The following is a 16,318-nucleotide window of genomic DNA, read 5'->3' as shown; positions in this document are numbered from 1 at the left end:
TAGGGCTTCTCTGGGTTGCCTCCTCTCAACAAGGGCTAGCCGTCAGAATCACACCGGAGATTTCTACAAAGGTACAGATCCTGGTGCTTCCCCCAGGGGGTGATTTCATGCCTCTTCTTGGTAAATCGGCTCTACGATTCTGACAGTTGTTCAACCTTGAGCTTCAGAAGAGTTCATGGCGCCTCTTCCTTTTTTATTTTCCACATTCAATCCAGCATCAGATTTTCTGAATTTTCCACTGAAAATCTATCTTAAATTCTCCCATTTGTGTGTCTATCTCCACTCTCAGCACCCAAATCCACGCTGTCCAAACCAACTGTTCTTTCATCTTCTCTTCTGTCCCCTATCTAACCCATCCACATCATAGCCTCAGTGATTATATCCTCCTCTGGCTCAAAGTCTTCCAATGGCCTCAAGTTGCCCTGGGGATTCAGCTCACTCCTTCATGATGGTTTACAGGGTGAGCCCATCCCTGTTCACCTGGTTTACCTCATATTGCCCTTCTTCTCCAGCCACATGGGTGTTCTTTTACTTCCTCAGGGTCTTCCCACATGCTGCTGTTCCTTCTGTGAGAATATTTATTTATTTATTTATTTATTTATTTATTTATTTATTATTATTTTTTTTTAGAAAGAGCATTCAGGAGGGAGGGGCAGAGGGAATGAGAGAAAGAGAATCTTAAGCAGGGTCCCCACCCAGCATGAAGCCAAACATGGGACTCCATTTAGGACCCTAAGATCATGACCTAAGCCTAAATCAAGAGTCAGATGCTTAATAGACTGAGCCGTCCAGGCGCCCTGAGCACTATTATTTTCATACATGGCTCCTTCTCAGGTTTCAGACCTTCCCTGACCCTCTTTGACAAAATATCCCTTCTGTCATTTTCTTTTAGGACAAGCTGTACTTTTATAGCACCATAGGATTACTTACTGAAGTCAGTGTTTCCAGCACAGGCTTGAAGGGTCTATGAGGGTAGATATGGCACCTGTTATATCCATTGTTGTATACTTTCTACTTGGCCCAGTGTCTGGCCCAGAACAGATGTATAGTACAATTTTAATAAATAAATAATGGACAAAATGAATTCAAAGATGCATGAAATTGGAAAAGAGGTCACTGCATTTAGCAAAGGAGGCCACTGGTAATATTTACTTGGCTTGTTTCAGTTAAGAGATGGGGAAGAAATAAAAACTAATGAATCCTGAAGTTGAATGAGGAAGCAGAAAATAAATCAAATTAATGTTATGTGGAGGAAAAATAATTACCATGTTCTAAACCTTAAACTTGGCACGAAGCATTCGTTCATCATCATCATCATTTAACCCCTCCCTCCCACTTTTTAAAAGATTTTGTTTATTTGAGAGAGAGAGAGAGAGAGAGAGACCGAGCAAGAATACAAGCAGGGGTGTGTGTGGTTGGGGCAGAGGGAGAAGGTGAAGTGGACTCCCCGCTGAGCAGGGAGCCTGTCACAGAGCTTGATCCCAGGACCCTGGGATTATGACCTGAGCCAAAGACACCCGCTTAACCGACTGAGCCACCCAGGCCCCCCTCATTGCAGTAACTTTATGAACTTCTACTATCTCCATGTTTTGAACGAGGTAAAAAAAAAAAATCTCAGAAAGGTTAAGCAATATGCCCAAGGTCACATATCTAGAACAGAGCAAAACCAGGACCAGGCCTAATTTCAGAGTCCGTGTTCCTGACCAATAAACCAATGGCTCTTGAGTGTGCAGGACAATCACGGCAGTGGGTGGCTTATTAAAAACCACTGTCATCAAGAAATTCTGCTACTATCAAGAGAGTGAAATTAAGCAGGTCTCAGGGAAGAGTCTAGGAAGAAGCATTTTGAGGGATTCTAAAGCAGGTTGATGTGGGGATCCTACTCTGTAGAGCATCAGTCTGTGCTATGCTTCATAAGAGTAGATTTTAGGTCACTTGAAGCTTCTGATCGAAGTTCTGGGATCTCTAAGACTTCATCTTTATACTGGTAAAAATGTTTTTTGGGGCACCTGGGTGGCACAGTCAATTGAGTGACCAACTCTTGATTTTGGCTCATGTCCTGATCTCAGTATTGTGAGATCGAGCCCTGTATTGGGTTCCACGCTCAGCAGGGAGTTTGCTTGAGATTCTCTCTCCTTCTCCCTCTGCCCCTCCCACATGTGCTCACTGTCAATCAATCACTCCCTCTCTAAAATAAATAAATCTTAAAATGTTTTCTCACAAGCTTTAGTGGTTAAATGAGCTGCCTTGTAGAATACTAACATATAGTAGGTGCATAATAAGTGTTGGCCCTCTCCTCTCTCTCAGACTTTTCTTTCAGGAACTTTTACTAGGTTAGGAGTGAAAGAAATAGGCATAATTTGAAGTTGTACTAATTTCTGGGAAAGTTTTATCCTCCTCCCCCCTACTCACTGGTATCTCCATTTTTTAGATAGAGAAGTATAGTCATGGAGAGTTAACTAACTGTGCCCAAAGTCACAGCAGGTAAATGGCAGCCTTCTTAATATCTGTCCAATGCTGGTGAAGAAATTAGATTTGGAGATAATCTGCAGTAAATGTTTATTGAATTGAATTTCAAATTTAGTTATTCTTTCTATCGCTTTTCTCTTAGAACATAATCTTCCCTTTCTCCTTTATTTGTTGACTACTGTCTTTCACTCTCTTTTTTTTTTTTAAGTTTGTGTCTTTGTGCTTTTGTTATAAACATCAAATTCTTTTTAGGAGACCACATAGTACTGAAATAAAATAAGTCAGTCAGTGTGTCAGGTAATAGGTGGACCATAAGCACAGTTAAGGAGGATCGTGGTGTGGTTACTTAGAAATCGTTAATGAAGCTACAGAAACTCTAGAGGCTTCAAAGTCACATGGGCAAGAATAAGGTAAAGCCTTTGCTCAAAAGCGTGGAATGACTTGCTCCTGGCTCTTTGCCTCGTGCTGGGTAAGGTCAGTAAGGACCCTGGGACCTTGTCTTGTGCCTTTTCCACCCAAATCTTACATCAGTTCTATGCCTCGGCTTTTCTTCAGTTTTTCTCTGGCTGTGCCTTTATCATGCAGAAGCTTGTGACCCCACATCTCTTCTTCTGTGGCTTTGCTTTTAGAGCATGAACACATAAGCCAGACTGAGTTGGTGCCTCTGCCTGCAAGTCAGCTAAAAGCTTTAGGTCTGTCTGGCTTACCTTAGATAAGACCTCAGTAAGAGACCAGGATTTTTTTTTTTTCATTTGATGTTTTTATCTCTTTGTTCTTTTATTGGTGCTTTTGTTTTTAAGATTCATTTTGTTTGTTCTGACATGTTTTGTATTTGGCCTCAGTGCCTGGGTTTTTAGCCACCCTTTATCTCAAAAATCTGTATGGTGCATCAGAAATATGTTCGTTCCTCTCTCTCTCTCTCTCTCTCTCTCTTTTTTTTTTTTAAGCATGAATGGCAATTAATCTACTACCTGGAAATAGACTCCAGTCTATTTTCCAAATTTACTGTAATTTAGTGTGTGAGTCAGTGTTCTCCAGAAAAACAGAGCCAATAGGATATATAGATACAGAAATTAGATACAGATTCATTTTAAGAAATTGGATCATGTGATTGTGGAGGCTTTGGGAGTTGAAAATCTGAGGGGGAAAGTTGACAAACTGAAGACTCGGGGGGAAAGGTTGCAGCTCGGGTGCAAAGGAGCCTGCTGGCAAGCCAGGAAGAACCAGTACTGAAGACGGAATCTAAAAGGCATTCTCCCGGCAGTTTGTTCTTGCCTTTTGTTCTATCAACTGATTGGATGAGGCCCACCTACATTATGGAGGGCAATCTGTTTTACTAGAAGTCTACTGATTTAAATGTAAATCTCTTCCACACATCCTCACAAAAACATCCAGAATTATGTTTTTGACTAAATACTTGGGCACTGTGTGGCCAGCCAAGTCCATACATCAAATCAATCAACTTGCTTATTGTTTTTCAAATTGGAGTCAACAAACCCTATCACAGATACTAATAGATTGGCATGAAAAATAAAGGAGTTCAGTGGTTAAATAGACTTGTGACATGTCGCCCACTGTGACCTCCTTCTTGGAGGACGCGTCGCCTACGGTGACCTCCATCTTGGAGGACGTGTCGCCTACTGTGACCTCTGTCTTGGAGGACATGTCACATACTGTAACTTCCCTTTTGGAGGCCATGTTGCCTACTATAACCTCCCTCTTGGAGTGTCCTATTGCACGTTCAACTGTTAAAGACTTTGGGGATTCCTGAGGTCAAGAACATGACTTACTTTCTGTAACTACTGCCCAAGGAAGGCTGGACAGCCCTAACTCTGTGGTGCTTTACTTGGCAGCTGCCACCTTCGCCAACACATTTGAAGGACGTTGTCTCCCTAAAAGTCCAGACTTTGAACCCTGGTGCTCAGAACTAAATTGCACAGAAATATTTGTCTAGGTGTTAAAAATATCTGCTACCAACTAGTCCAGTAAAACAGGACAACCATTTTATGTTCTGCTGTCCATGGGCTTTCCAGTAAATCCCAGGCAAATGCTTACCATGTCTATGCTGTGGTGAGGCTGAGCTGTCAGGAGCAGCACCTGTTTGTTCCAGTTCTACAGTTGTTTTCTCCTTTGATAGCACCTTTCCATTTTGTTTGCACTCTTCTGTCCCATGCCACTTCACCTCTCTCTTTTGCCACTGCGTGTTTCTTCCTTATACCTGAGGGAGCTCTAACCCAGATGAGCTCAAAAAAAGCAGAACTTCCATCGTTTTTATTCATGTGTGCTGTTTTCCTTCTGTACTTGGTGGCAAAGTCTTTTATACCCTGTACTGCATGCCAGTAATTGTCTTTCCCTAATTAAATCACCCACATGCTGGAATTGTATTGTGCACATGAAGTGATAAGAATAGGTATTGTTAGTGATGTAGTTAAACATATCATGCTTGAGTTTGATGGGGTTTGTAGAAGTTATACCAACTTAGGGAATCTAGACTTTCTACCTCCTCAAACCATGGGCCTAGGTTAGGTCCATGGCTTTGACATGACTCACCTTGAAATACTTTCTGGAGGAAGCTAGTTGCACATGTTCTTCTCATTCCTTCCCTTTCCTTTATTTTAGGGAGAAGTGGAAGCAGCATTTCCTTCATTTAGCATAGCCTCTTCTACCCCAAATAATCTTTTCTGTCGAGATGGATACATCTACATATACACCTTTCCTCTACCTGTCCAATGGCTGTCGTGTACTGAACTCAAGGTGGACCCCTCTGATTGTAGAGCACCTTGATGTCTGTCTTGTGAATAACCCTCTATCCCAGCTCTGTCTATTGGCCTGGATGCTTCATTATGCATTGAGGATAAGTCACTCAGCCCTGTGGTTCCTGCTGGCTCCCATCTGTACACCATAGCAGCCCACTCCTGTGATCAGACCCTTTGCAAACTACTTGGAACTCTTCTATCTCAGAAATTTAAAATCACTCTCACTTATTATAGATTGTTTTTCTTGTATTTATTTTTCTCTTAAGAAGGTAGATACTCCTAAGTGGTTTAAAACCTCAAGCTGTTCCCAGAGGGTCATTACTAGTCTTTCATTCTCCCTAATTCCAACCTTCTCCAGAGTAGGTGAAGGAAGAACCGTTGAAGACTTACAGTGGAGACATTGGAATGAAAATCCTCTATGTGGTGGAAACCATCACTGACGGCAGGCTAAGAAGACCAGACTCATGCCTTCTCTTGCTCTGCCTCATTTCTATCCCCAGGCTAGAAAGGGGATGGTGTAGTTGCAGCTGTTTAGAGGATGGGAGTTAAATAATACATAATAGAAGGGGGAAGTCTCCTGAGGGGTGAAGAGATCCTTTGGGGAACTGGTTTGGGCCAGATCTAGGGCTGGTGCTGGCTGGTGCCAGGGCTAAGAGCAGGACACCCCAACACCAGAGCTTGAGAATATGGCACTAAAAGGAGGAAGTAGAGGGCTTGTGGCTTGTTAGGTTTTTGGATCAGGACTTTCAGGGAGAGCTAGAGGCAAAGTATGTTTCCTTCTGGGTCATTCCATATAGTTCACTAGAGTTGAACAAAAGGCAAGGATTCAAGACTTGATGTCCAGCCCTAGAATTGAGAGTATGTTAACTTTGGGAGATTCTGGGGGGCAATCTAGCATGTGTTATGGTGTGGAGTCTGGAGCCAGACAGTCCTGTGTGACTCTGGGTAAAGCTCTTTGCCTTTCCTGGCCTCAGTTCCCTCCTTTGTAATATGGGAAGACTTAAGATGTGTCAAGTGCCTTGGCCATTGTCACTCTGCATTCTTTTTATTCTCTTATGGTGATGATGCATCCAAAGCAAATAGGTGATATATGCTAAATGAGTCAAGCAAAGTTATTTGATTGAGAAGACTGAAACAGACACAGAAAAGTGTGTGTGTGTGTGTGTGTGTGTGTGTGTTTGTTTAAACAAACATTGACATTCGACATCTAACATTTCCAAAAATACCAATTTCTCTTACCCCTTTAGTGGTCATGCAAACTGCTTTGGGTCCCAGGTAGAGGTAATTGCCAGGAGACATGGCCAGAGTTGAAGCTCAAAGCCTCGTATGCCAGCTGCTCCCAGGATAGTCACTGTAGCTAGGGTCAGAAAAGAGAAGTCTGGGAAATCTGAGGAGGTGTCAAGCTTTCTCTGAGAGGTAAATAGGTAGCAGTGGATTTAACCCTCTGTGATTAGGGGATGAAAGCCATGGAGGTATGGGACAGCGCTGTCAAAACCCACCATTCCAGGAGTATCAGCAAGAGGGCCTCACCCAGGCCCTTATAAATCCATCTGTCCATCCTGGCAGGAGGCTGCTACCAGCTTTCCTTGTTACTTCAAAAACATTACATCTTTAGTTAATGTGACTTAAGACACTTGGCATGAAGAGTAAAACCAATTAGAAAGAAATAAAAAGCAAAACAGCCTGGAAACCACAATCTAGCGACTGGGGCTCAGGAGGAAGAAAAGAAATGTCAGAGTAGGATGTGCTACATTTCCACACTTCACTGCTGAAAGCAGGAGGCTAGCTTTTTTTTTTCTTTTCTGATAAGTGAACACCCCCACATAAAGGAGCATCGGACCTTTCCAAACTCAAAACAGATTACGTGTTCTAACATTCCAGAATAGCTGAAGGAGGCCTGTGACCCAAACAGGAAACAGGAAAGCAACGGCTCACCCTTGCGTTGGAATCTGGTGTGTAATCCGTGTCTGTGGTTCAGAACACCTCTTGCCTTGTAGACTGAGCAAGGGGTGTGGCCAGCAAGGCCGGGGTGAATCTTGGCTACCACAAGGTTGGGCCAAGTCCGATCGTCTCACTTCAGCCTCTGATAGTGGGCTGTGGTGGAAGGAACCACAGCCACCGGGTGTCAGCTTGCTGTGGTCGGCCTGTCCCTTTGACACCAGCACTCCTAGTTGAGTTCGCCTTCCTCTCCACTTCAGTCTGTCTACTTCTTCAGTGGGAAGTAAACAATAGAGATTATTATTGAGGAAACTAAAGGCTCCAAAGCTACGGCCACTATACTAAGGACACTAAATGTAAAGGGCTAATATTTGGGACTTGTCAGTGGAATGTCATCTCAATATCTGTCCCATGATGCCTCTTTAAATCCATACCTTGACATATGGGGTCCGTGGGGAGGCAGCTCCCTCTGCATTTAGTGTCTCAGTTACCGGGGAGGAATTACAGGGTATATGTGGCAGTGAGAAATGGCAACCTTAGTTTCTGAGAGAGACCGCAAGAGAAAGACTGCATTTATAGTGGTGGTTAGACACTTTAAATTCTTAGTAACCAATTGTCAAATAATCGAACCACAACCCACATTTTGATTAAACTAGGTCAAATTTAAGTTTGTGTTGCTTGACTTTTGGTAAAGTGGGCTGATGTGGCAAAGCACCACCACAGAAGTGCTGCTCAAGTGAGCACACAGTGTGACTATGGTATTTATTGTAAATGTGCCTCTAGTCATAACAGTTTCTGTTGTTACTGTACTTCAGGAAGCAAGTAAAGGAACTGGGTTGATGTCATCTGGAAACCCGAAGGCTCCAAGGGCTATTCCGAAATTGATTGAGCTGCTTTACTTTCCTTTGTCTCAATTTCTTTGTCTAAAAATGTGGGCATGATATTAGGAACATACCTCCCAGGGATGGTATAAGGATTAAATGAGATAACACATTTAACACTTGACAGAGAACCAGGCGCATGGTAAGAACCCAAATCAAAGGTGGCTGTTGTCTGAGGCTGGGAAAGTGTTACCATCCCTACATTGCAGAGGTGGGAGCAGAAGCTGAAACGCTCCAGGAATTTCCTGAGGGCACCAGGGTAAGAAATGATGCTGTGAGGCTTGGTGCATGGACGGTACCCCAGGTGTCCTTCCTCCCTCTTCCCTAATGTATATGTGGTCCAGCCAAGGTCAGCACTCAGAAGCAGAGAAACCTACTGAAGTGAGAACATTGCCTACCATATTGTGAATGAAGCACATGGGATGGAGAGCGCAGGTTTGGATAGGGTTTTCAGGTCAGCAGGAAGTTCATCAAACTAGAACAAGGCCTAAGGGGTAGAACCAGGCAGGCAGACAAGGCGGATGTGTTCTAAGATGCTTCTTAGAGAGGACAGCACAAAAAAAGTGTGTGATTGTGCAAAAGGGGGACAGGGAGTGGGATTTGAAGTCAGGGAAGTTGGAATATGATGGAGAAACCAAGAAGATGAAGCATGCAGGGCTATATTTTGCTCTTAGTTGTTTTGATTAAGGATGTATTCCCCAAACTGGAATCTGAAGACTAGAAGACTTGGTTTCTGGTTATATTCTTGGGGCCTAGTGAAAATTAGTTTTCTGTAAACAATGTCTGTGCATAACTCAACCTTGAGAAATGCTGTACAAGGGTTGTTCCCTCCTCTCTGTGTTGAGGCAGCATCCTCCCCATAATCCAGACTTCAGGACCACTCTATAAATTAATCCTTTCAATTATACAGAATTCAGCTTATCAGTGATAGGGTCACTTGCTTCAGATGATAAGCAGTGCATAGCCCAGGTCCAGTTCCAGACTGGTGTTCATGGCATTCCTTAGGTTTAAATGTGGCAAAAGTTAAATCTAAAAATATCTCAAACAACCTGAATCATAATATGTGATAACCAGATTATTGTGAATCTCAGCCCTAGAGTTACACTACCAACATTTTTCAGTTCCTTAATATTTTAAGATTGCTTTCATTTTATTTTTATTTTTTTTAAGATTTTATTTATTTATTCACGAGAGACACAGAGGGAGAGGCAGAGACACAGGCAGAGGAAGAAGCAGGCTCCCTGCAGGGAGCCCAATGAGGGACTCGATCCCAGGATCCTGGGATCATGACCTGAGTCAAAGGCAGACGCTTAACTACTGAGCCACCCAGGCGTCCCTCATTTTATTTTTATTTTTTTTCCTCATTTTATTTTTAAATTAGAAGAGTTTTCTCTCTGTGAGCTTCAAATATTCTAATACTGAAACCCCTAATTCTTAGCTCAAACTACATCCCATATTGCTTCTGCATTGCATCTCTATACATTGGAAAAATTATGATAAAGCCCTTGGGACTGGGGAAGCCTCCAGATGGACGAAGATCGGATCTCTGAATGACTGCATGGGAGGTGGTTCCTAACGTGAACATCTGCACAGGAACTTTTATAAGAGCAAGAAATGAATTTCTATTCTGTGAAGATTCTCCCTTTTAAAACTTTCTCAGTCCAGTAATTCAGCTGGAATAATATATTCTGATGTAGTGCATTTGATTTCTTAGCTCAAATAGTAGAGCCTCTTGCTTCTTTGTCTTCCCAAACCAACAGTACAGTTAGAATGAAATATTTGTACCTATTGAATAAATGTCAATCATTATTCAAATGAGTTTAGGCATTTTATCTCATTTCAATCTCATAAGAATCTTAAACTGTAGGATTTTCAAATCCTCATTTAAAAGCTGAAGAACTGATAAGATTAAGGCACAGAGAAGGGAAATATTTTGCTAAGATCAGACAACTGTCAAGTGGCTAAGTTTAGAAACTAGATTTTTTCTTTTCTTTTTTTTTTTTTTTTTAAGAGAGAGAGTGGAGTGGTGCCTGGCTCAGTCAGTTAAGTGCCTGCCTTTGGCTCAGGTCATGATCTCAGGGTCTTGGGATTGAGCCCAGGTAGGACTCCCTGCTCAGTGGGGAGTCTCCTTCTCCTTCTCTCTCTCCCCCTCCTCTCTCCTTATGCATGCATGCTCTCTCTTAAATAAATAAAATATTTTTAAAAAATGCATGTGAGGGTGGGGGGATGGGGGCAGAGGGAGAGAGGGAATCTTAAGCAGGCCCCCTGCTGAGCATGGAGCCTGACAAGGGGCTCAATCTCAGGACCCTGAGATCATGACCTGAACTGAAATCAAGAGTCTGATGCTTAAAGGACTAACCCACCCAGGCCCCTGGAAACTAGATTATCTTGACTCAAAAGTTATGTTTTCGCCTGTAAATTTTCAACCATGTGCCAGTTGCACATCCGGACCGCATGTTGTTTATGGCAGAGACTGCTTCCTGTTCACTGAAATCCATTTTGTCCAACTGGCACAAGAGCCCCACTGTGTTTCCCTTTCTCCTTTGCAGTTACATATGGCCATGTGACTGAGTGGTCCTTAATAAAATGAGAGCAAAGGGAAAATTCATTCTACTTTTCAGTCTGGTCCATTACAACTTCCCACATGTGCTCTTCTATGTTATTTCTACTCTGTCAGGTGGAAGCAAATAGCAATGAAACCATAGGATACAGAGTCGCCTACAAGATGGAGAGAGTCTTGGTTAGTGAGTGATTGCATGGAAAGGAATTTCCCTGTCGACCTCACTTTAAACCATCTGTGAGCAAGAAATTAGTTTCTATTGCGTTAATCTGCTGACATTTTTGATGTTTTCTTTAAAATTAAATCAATTCAACCCAGGGAATTCAAGATATATCTTCTCATGATCATGATTCCAAGTAATCTATTTCCTCCCTCCCTCCCTCCCTCCCTCCCTCCCTCCCTTCCATCTACCTACCTACCTTTTATTCTACCTACTGTAGCTAAATAGCTTTCCCCAAAGTATTTTGTTCAATTATATTGTATAGATGTGGAATATTTGCATTGTATAATTCCTTGGAAATAACATATAGCAATTATAACACAAGAATTTAGCAGCTGTTCATGTGTTTTAGTGATTACTTTGGAACTGTGACTGATTTCCAAATCTTAGGAGAGCATAAAGAGTTCCAGATATAGTAAGCCCCCACACACACCTATTTTTGTAGTTTGAAATTGAGATCACGTTTTCTTCTGTTATCCTTTATTTAACTTTTTTTCTGACTGAAATTGACTATGGAAACTCAACACAGTGATAAGTTTGATCTTTTCATCAGGATGCCTTGAATGTTTTTAATAGGGTGATACTCTTATTTATTAAGAGGGGTATTTGAAGAAAGCCTTTGATGTATCTTGATCCATTGATAATTAGTAGAGAAGCATCATGTAAAGATAGCTAACGTTTTATAGTGTGCTTACTGTGTGCCAGGTGCCCTTGTAGGGACTTTGCATAAATTAAATCCTTTAATCCTCAAAATGGTTGTATGAGGTTAAGCCTTATTTTTATCCTTCTTTCATAATGAGGACATCAAGGTATGGAAGCATGGAGATACACAAATTACATGGCAAGTACGTGGTAGTGTTGGAATATGAACCCATGTAGCCTTTAATCATAACCACGCTGCCTATTTTAATAGGTAAGTATTGATTCTGTGTGATTTCCCTTACCATTCTAAAGGCATATTAATTTTCTATTGCTTTATAAAAAATTTCCAGAAATTTTAACTTAAAACACTATATACTTATATCTCACAGTTTCCATGGGTCAGGCTTCCAGACTTAGCTTAGGTGAGTCTTTGTTTAGGATATCACAGATCTCATCTGAGTTTCAAATTCCTTTTCCCAGCTCACATAATTATTGGTGGAATTTATTTCCGTGTAGCTGTAGAACTTATTACAGCAGCTTGCTTCTTCAAAGCCAAGAAAAGAATGTCTTTGTGACCTCCTTAAAGTCTAAAATGTTTTTAAAGGGCTTCCAACTGATTAAGTCAGGTTCAGTCAGGATAACCTCCTTTTTGATGAATTTGTCAACTAATTTGGGATCTTAATTATACCTGCAAAATCCTTCAATTCTTGATATGTAAGGTAACCTAATCAAATATGTAACCGAATCATGCACGTAAACCAGGGGCATTGATCATGGGGCCATTTTAGGATTCTCTTTACCACAGTGGTGCAATGTCTGATCCCTTCTTCTGTGGGTGAAGGAGATGGATAAGCACTATCATACAATGAGATGATATGTTCATTAGAACTGACTTATCAACTTCAGTTTATAAAAACATCAGAAGTTTGTTAAAAGTTCTTTACATAAAATTTTCCTTCTTTAATCCCCTTCTAGAAGAACTCTATTCACACTGAAGGAAGGTTGATGGTATACATAAATAAGTTTTTTGAGTTTATTATTAATTTATTTTGACTAGTTTTCCAGGGCATTTCTTAAAACTACCTAGTTACTTTTGTACTAGGATCACCCACTGGATAAAAATGAAACTACATAGTGTGGCAAACTAAGATCTTTCTTACTAACCAAACATACCACATTGCCATCAACTCTTCTCACTGCCGTCTCCTCCCATCATTCCACTCCCAAGTCCTTTTTGTGCCTCTGGATCTCCACACATGATGTACCTGCATAAATGCTCAGTTTTATCTGGGGTACTTTTTATATCTCATTCCCACTCCATCCTCTACCACCTGTCAACTGGTAGATTCTCTGATTCTTCAAGACCTGGCTCAGATGTTATTTCTTCTGTAAAGCTTTTCCCAATTTCCAAGCTGAAAGATAAGAGTAAAAGCTGCAGAAAAAGGATTTGAGTTCTAGGTTCAGCTGGAGGGTAAAAATGGGGGATAATACTGATATGAACCCCTTTTGAAGGGTCCTGTCTCAATCTGGATTTAATTATGTCATAGAGAAGAACAATATTTAGGAGAAAATAAAATGGATCTAGGAAATCAAAGCTAAACTAAAAATAAACACGTGGATTCTTAGTATGTTCTCTCACTAAAGAGGTTGAGAAATAAAATGTCAAATGTGCTCTCTAGTGTCTGGAACTTCATTCTTTTCTAACTCTCCACTAAAATGAACCTGAGCAAATTAAAGATTAGGGGGACCTTTTTCCTCTTGTCTGAATGCAGAGCTGCTTTAAAAATACCTGGAGTAATGCTGACAATAGTCAGCTTTGAGGGATTTCCACTATCCAACTCAAAACCACTTCAGCATAAAAAAATAATTATTCATAAACAAATTGAGTTCTTGATTTGACAAATCTGTGATGATAACCAAATAGGAAAAGGTGAAATTCAAAACAGAACTTTGTGATGCGAAGAAGGTTAAACATAATAGGTATGCTTAATTTGTATTAATTTTAAGAGAAAGGTGGTGTTGACATATGTGAGTGTTCTGTTTCTTTTATTGGATATATGGCCCTTTATTAAACATAGATACATACTTTTCCTGTATGTAGGTAAGGTGAAGAGAATTATGAGTAATTCCAGGAGTTCTGAAAAAGTAAGAAGCATACCAAGACTAAGAAAGATTGTGACCAGCCGTGTCGGAATACATGTGGGGTTGAAATACATTGAGGGTTGAAAGAAGATAGATTCACCACATTACCCAGAGTAAGCTCAATCTCTCATCTTCTCAGAAACAAAACCTCTCGGATGATTGGTCTAATTATCAAGAGGTGCTGATGAGGCATCATAAGTTGATCATAGTGCTAACAAATCCTGCCAAAATTGTTTATAATACTGAAAGGACAACAGCATGTCTTGCCAGTCATAAGTTAAGAACGTATCATTTCAGGAAAACATGACAGGTTGCCAGAAATGAAAACTGATCTTGAAAAGACCCACTGACATGATAAGTGCCCTGTGACTCTAGAAAGAGGAAGGAGGCAGGCAAGGGGGGAGGGCAAACATGGCCACTGGATTAAGTCTGAATCACTCTGGAAATGTCACTCAGGGCTCAGGTCCTGACTAAGGATCATAACATGCAAACTGCAACGTTTGCTGGTCAGAGGCAATATTTCTTCCCCTGTTGGTTAAAGGTTTCTTTAACACTGGAAGATATAAACTAATTGAGAGATATGAATAAGTGAGTCAGTTTTTAATATGCTAAATGAGGGTACAACAATAGCTACTTTAATCATTGTAATAATTTGTGTTCTTTTTATATTAATCTACTTGTCTGCTCCTAACGTACAATATTATTTATTTATATATATGTATACTTTAAGTATATTGCTTATCTTCTGCCTCCCTTTTTCTCACCTTTTTCTGTTCTTGTCAAATATGAGGGCAAAGGTCATAGTCCTCTTTTTAAACCTCTATATTGATAGATGTTTGACATACAAAAAACCATAGGAGTTTAGTATATACAACTTGATGTATTTGGAGATAAGTACACACCAATGAAACCATGGCCACAATTGATGCCATAAACTCCTATATCATCTCCAAAAGTTTCCCCCTGCCTCCTATGTTTTGTTGTGAGTTTTGGGGTCTTTTTTGACCACTGATGCATCCAAGAACCCGACACAATGCTTGTCACATAGTAGATGCTCAGAAAATATTTATTGAATGAATAAGTAATTGTCTCTTAAAGGCTTTTGTGTTTGTGTTTGTAAATTGTGTTTTTAAGGTTTTTGAATCATTTAAGAAAAGGCAACACATTAGACTTGTAACTATATTGAAGTTTTAACAGCCTCTTGCTGTTTAAGCCTAACACAGATTGAAGGACATTTCCAAAGAGGGGGATACGAGTGGAGAATGATTCCATGTGCACATGTGTGTGCATCACATGCTATTTTATGGCTAATCTAGCAGGATTATATGCTAGCATAGACTTTCTGAGAGGGCAAACCTTCTATTAAATAGACATCTATACAATTCCACTTTCTAGAGATTTTATCCAGAAAGATTTCAAGAGAGCTCCTCATCCTGGGAGTTGGGTCCAGATATTATTTTCTCCATTTTTTGGCTGAGGAAACTGAAATTTATACACAAGTTCGGTGTGTCAGAGAATGTTTTTGGGATCTTTCCAGCTGCATTTTTCTTTAGGAATGAATTAGCTTGTCTCTCTGCAGCCTGTCTACTGCTATGACTTTAGAAAAAGAGACAAATACCATCTCAGAAAGGACATAAAAAGAGAGGGCATGCAAAGAAATCATAAAAAGAAGTTTCTTACAGGTAATGGGATGTTTTCCCTTCCATGCTGTGGAGTGCTGAGGAAGAAAGGAAGGAGAATCAGGGATGTAGTTTTTTCAGTATATGCAACCTGCTTAGAAAGTTCAAAGAAGAATCCAATTTCTCCCCCATCACTGCTTGAAACTCTGGAGGAAAGAGCCTTGCAGACATGTGAAGTGATTGAGTGTGGCATTGGCAAATGACTAGATGGATGAGACATAACTGACTGCTGGGGATTCTGGAAGGTCCCTTAGGCCTCAATGAGTAGATGTGTTGGTGCTTAGAAGACCAGAGAATTGGCAGAGAGAGGCCTGAGAATGCACGATCTGCTGCAGTGTGAGAAGACACACCAGAGGCAAATAGGGCCAGAGTATGTGCCAGCAAAGTGTTCCAAACACCAGTGTGGACCCTGTGACGCATCAGCTGGGAGGGGACCAGACCATTCACTGGGAATCAGGAGAGCCCTGTCATGCCTTGACCTTGCTGCCATGTGAGTATATCAGCCCCATCCTCCCCATCGTTGGAAAGAGCAAAGGAAGAGAGAGAAAGGTGGAAAGATTCGACATGTATCCAAAAGAAAATGCATCATAGAAAAATCCATTTAAAAGAGAAGTGACAATAATACCTAATTTTAGTAAGTTTGAAAGAGTGTTTTCCATCCCCTGGTACCCAGTGAGGTGGGTGTTTATGAGGAAGAGTAAATCTATGATATATAATAAATAAGCCACATATTCTTCATATATCTAGGTAGTGTTTGGAGTTTCCATCCCTGCTACCTGAGGAACATATTGAAGCCTACCCAGGTGTGCGGAGTATAACCTCAGTCTCAACCTGGATCCTTAGGACAAGGTTCTCTCCAGTATATTCTAACATCCCATTCTCAGATGTCAGCAAAATCTGGCTGCCCTATAAAGAGTCACTATATATAAACTAACTTAGCCTTGGGTATTCTCTGAATCAGTATAATTCTATGAGCATTGAAGCAAAGGAGGCATTCAAGTTTGATAAAGGAAGAACTCCATCTGACCTGA

At 40.9% G+C, this 16,318-nt stretch overlaps 1 long non-coding RNA gene across 1 annotated transcript in view; it reads right to left on the bottom strand.

The window, feature by feature from the left end:
- LOC111097825 overlaps positions 1–16,318 on the bottom strand; it is a 52,843-nt gene that overhangs the window by 18,181 nt on the left and 18,344 nt on the right. The window lies entirely within an intron of this gene.

Source organism: Canis lupus, chromosome 10 (assembly GCF_011100685.1).
Source record: "Canis lupus familiaris isolate Mischka breed German Shepherd chromosome 10, alternate assembly UU_Cfam_GSD_1.0, whole genome shotgun sequence".
NCBI classification, from domain to species: domain Eukaryota; kingdom Metazoa; phylum Chordata; class Mammalia; order Carnivora; family Canidae; genus Canis; species Canis lupus.
Note: the sequence above shows the minus strand (reverse complement) of the source record. Positions and strands in the feature narration are given on the sequence as shown.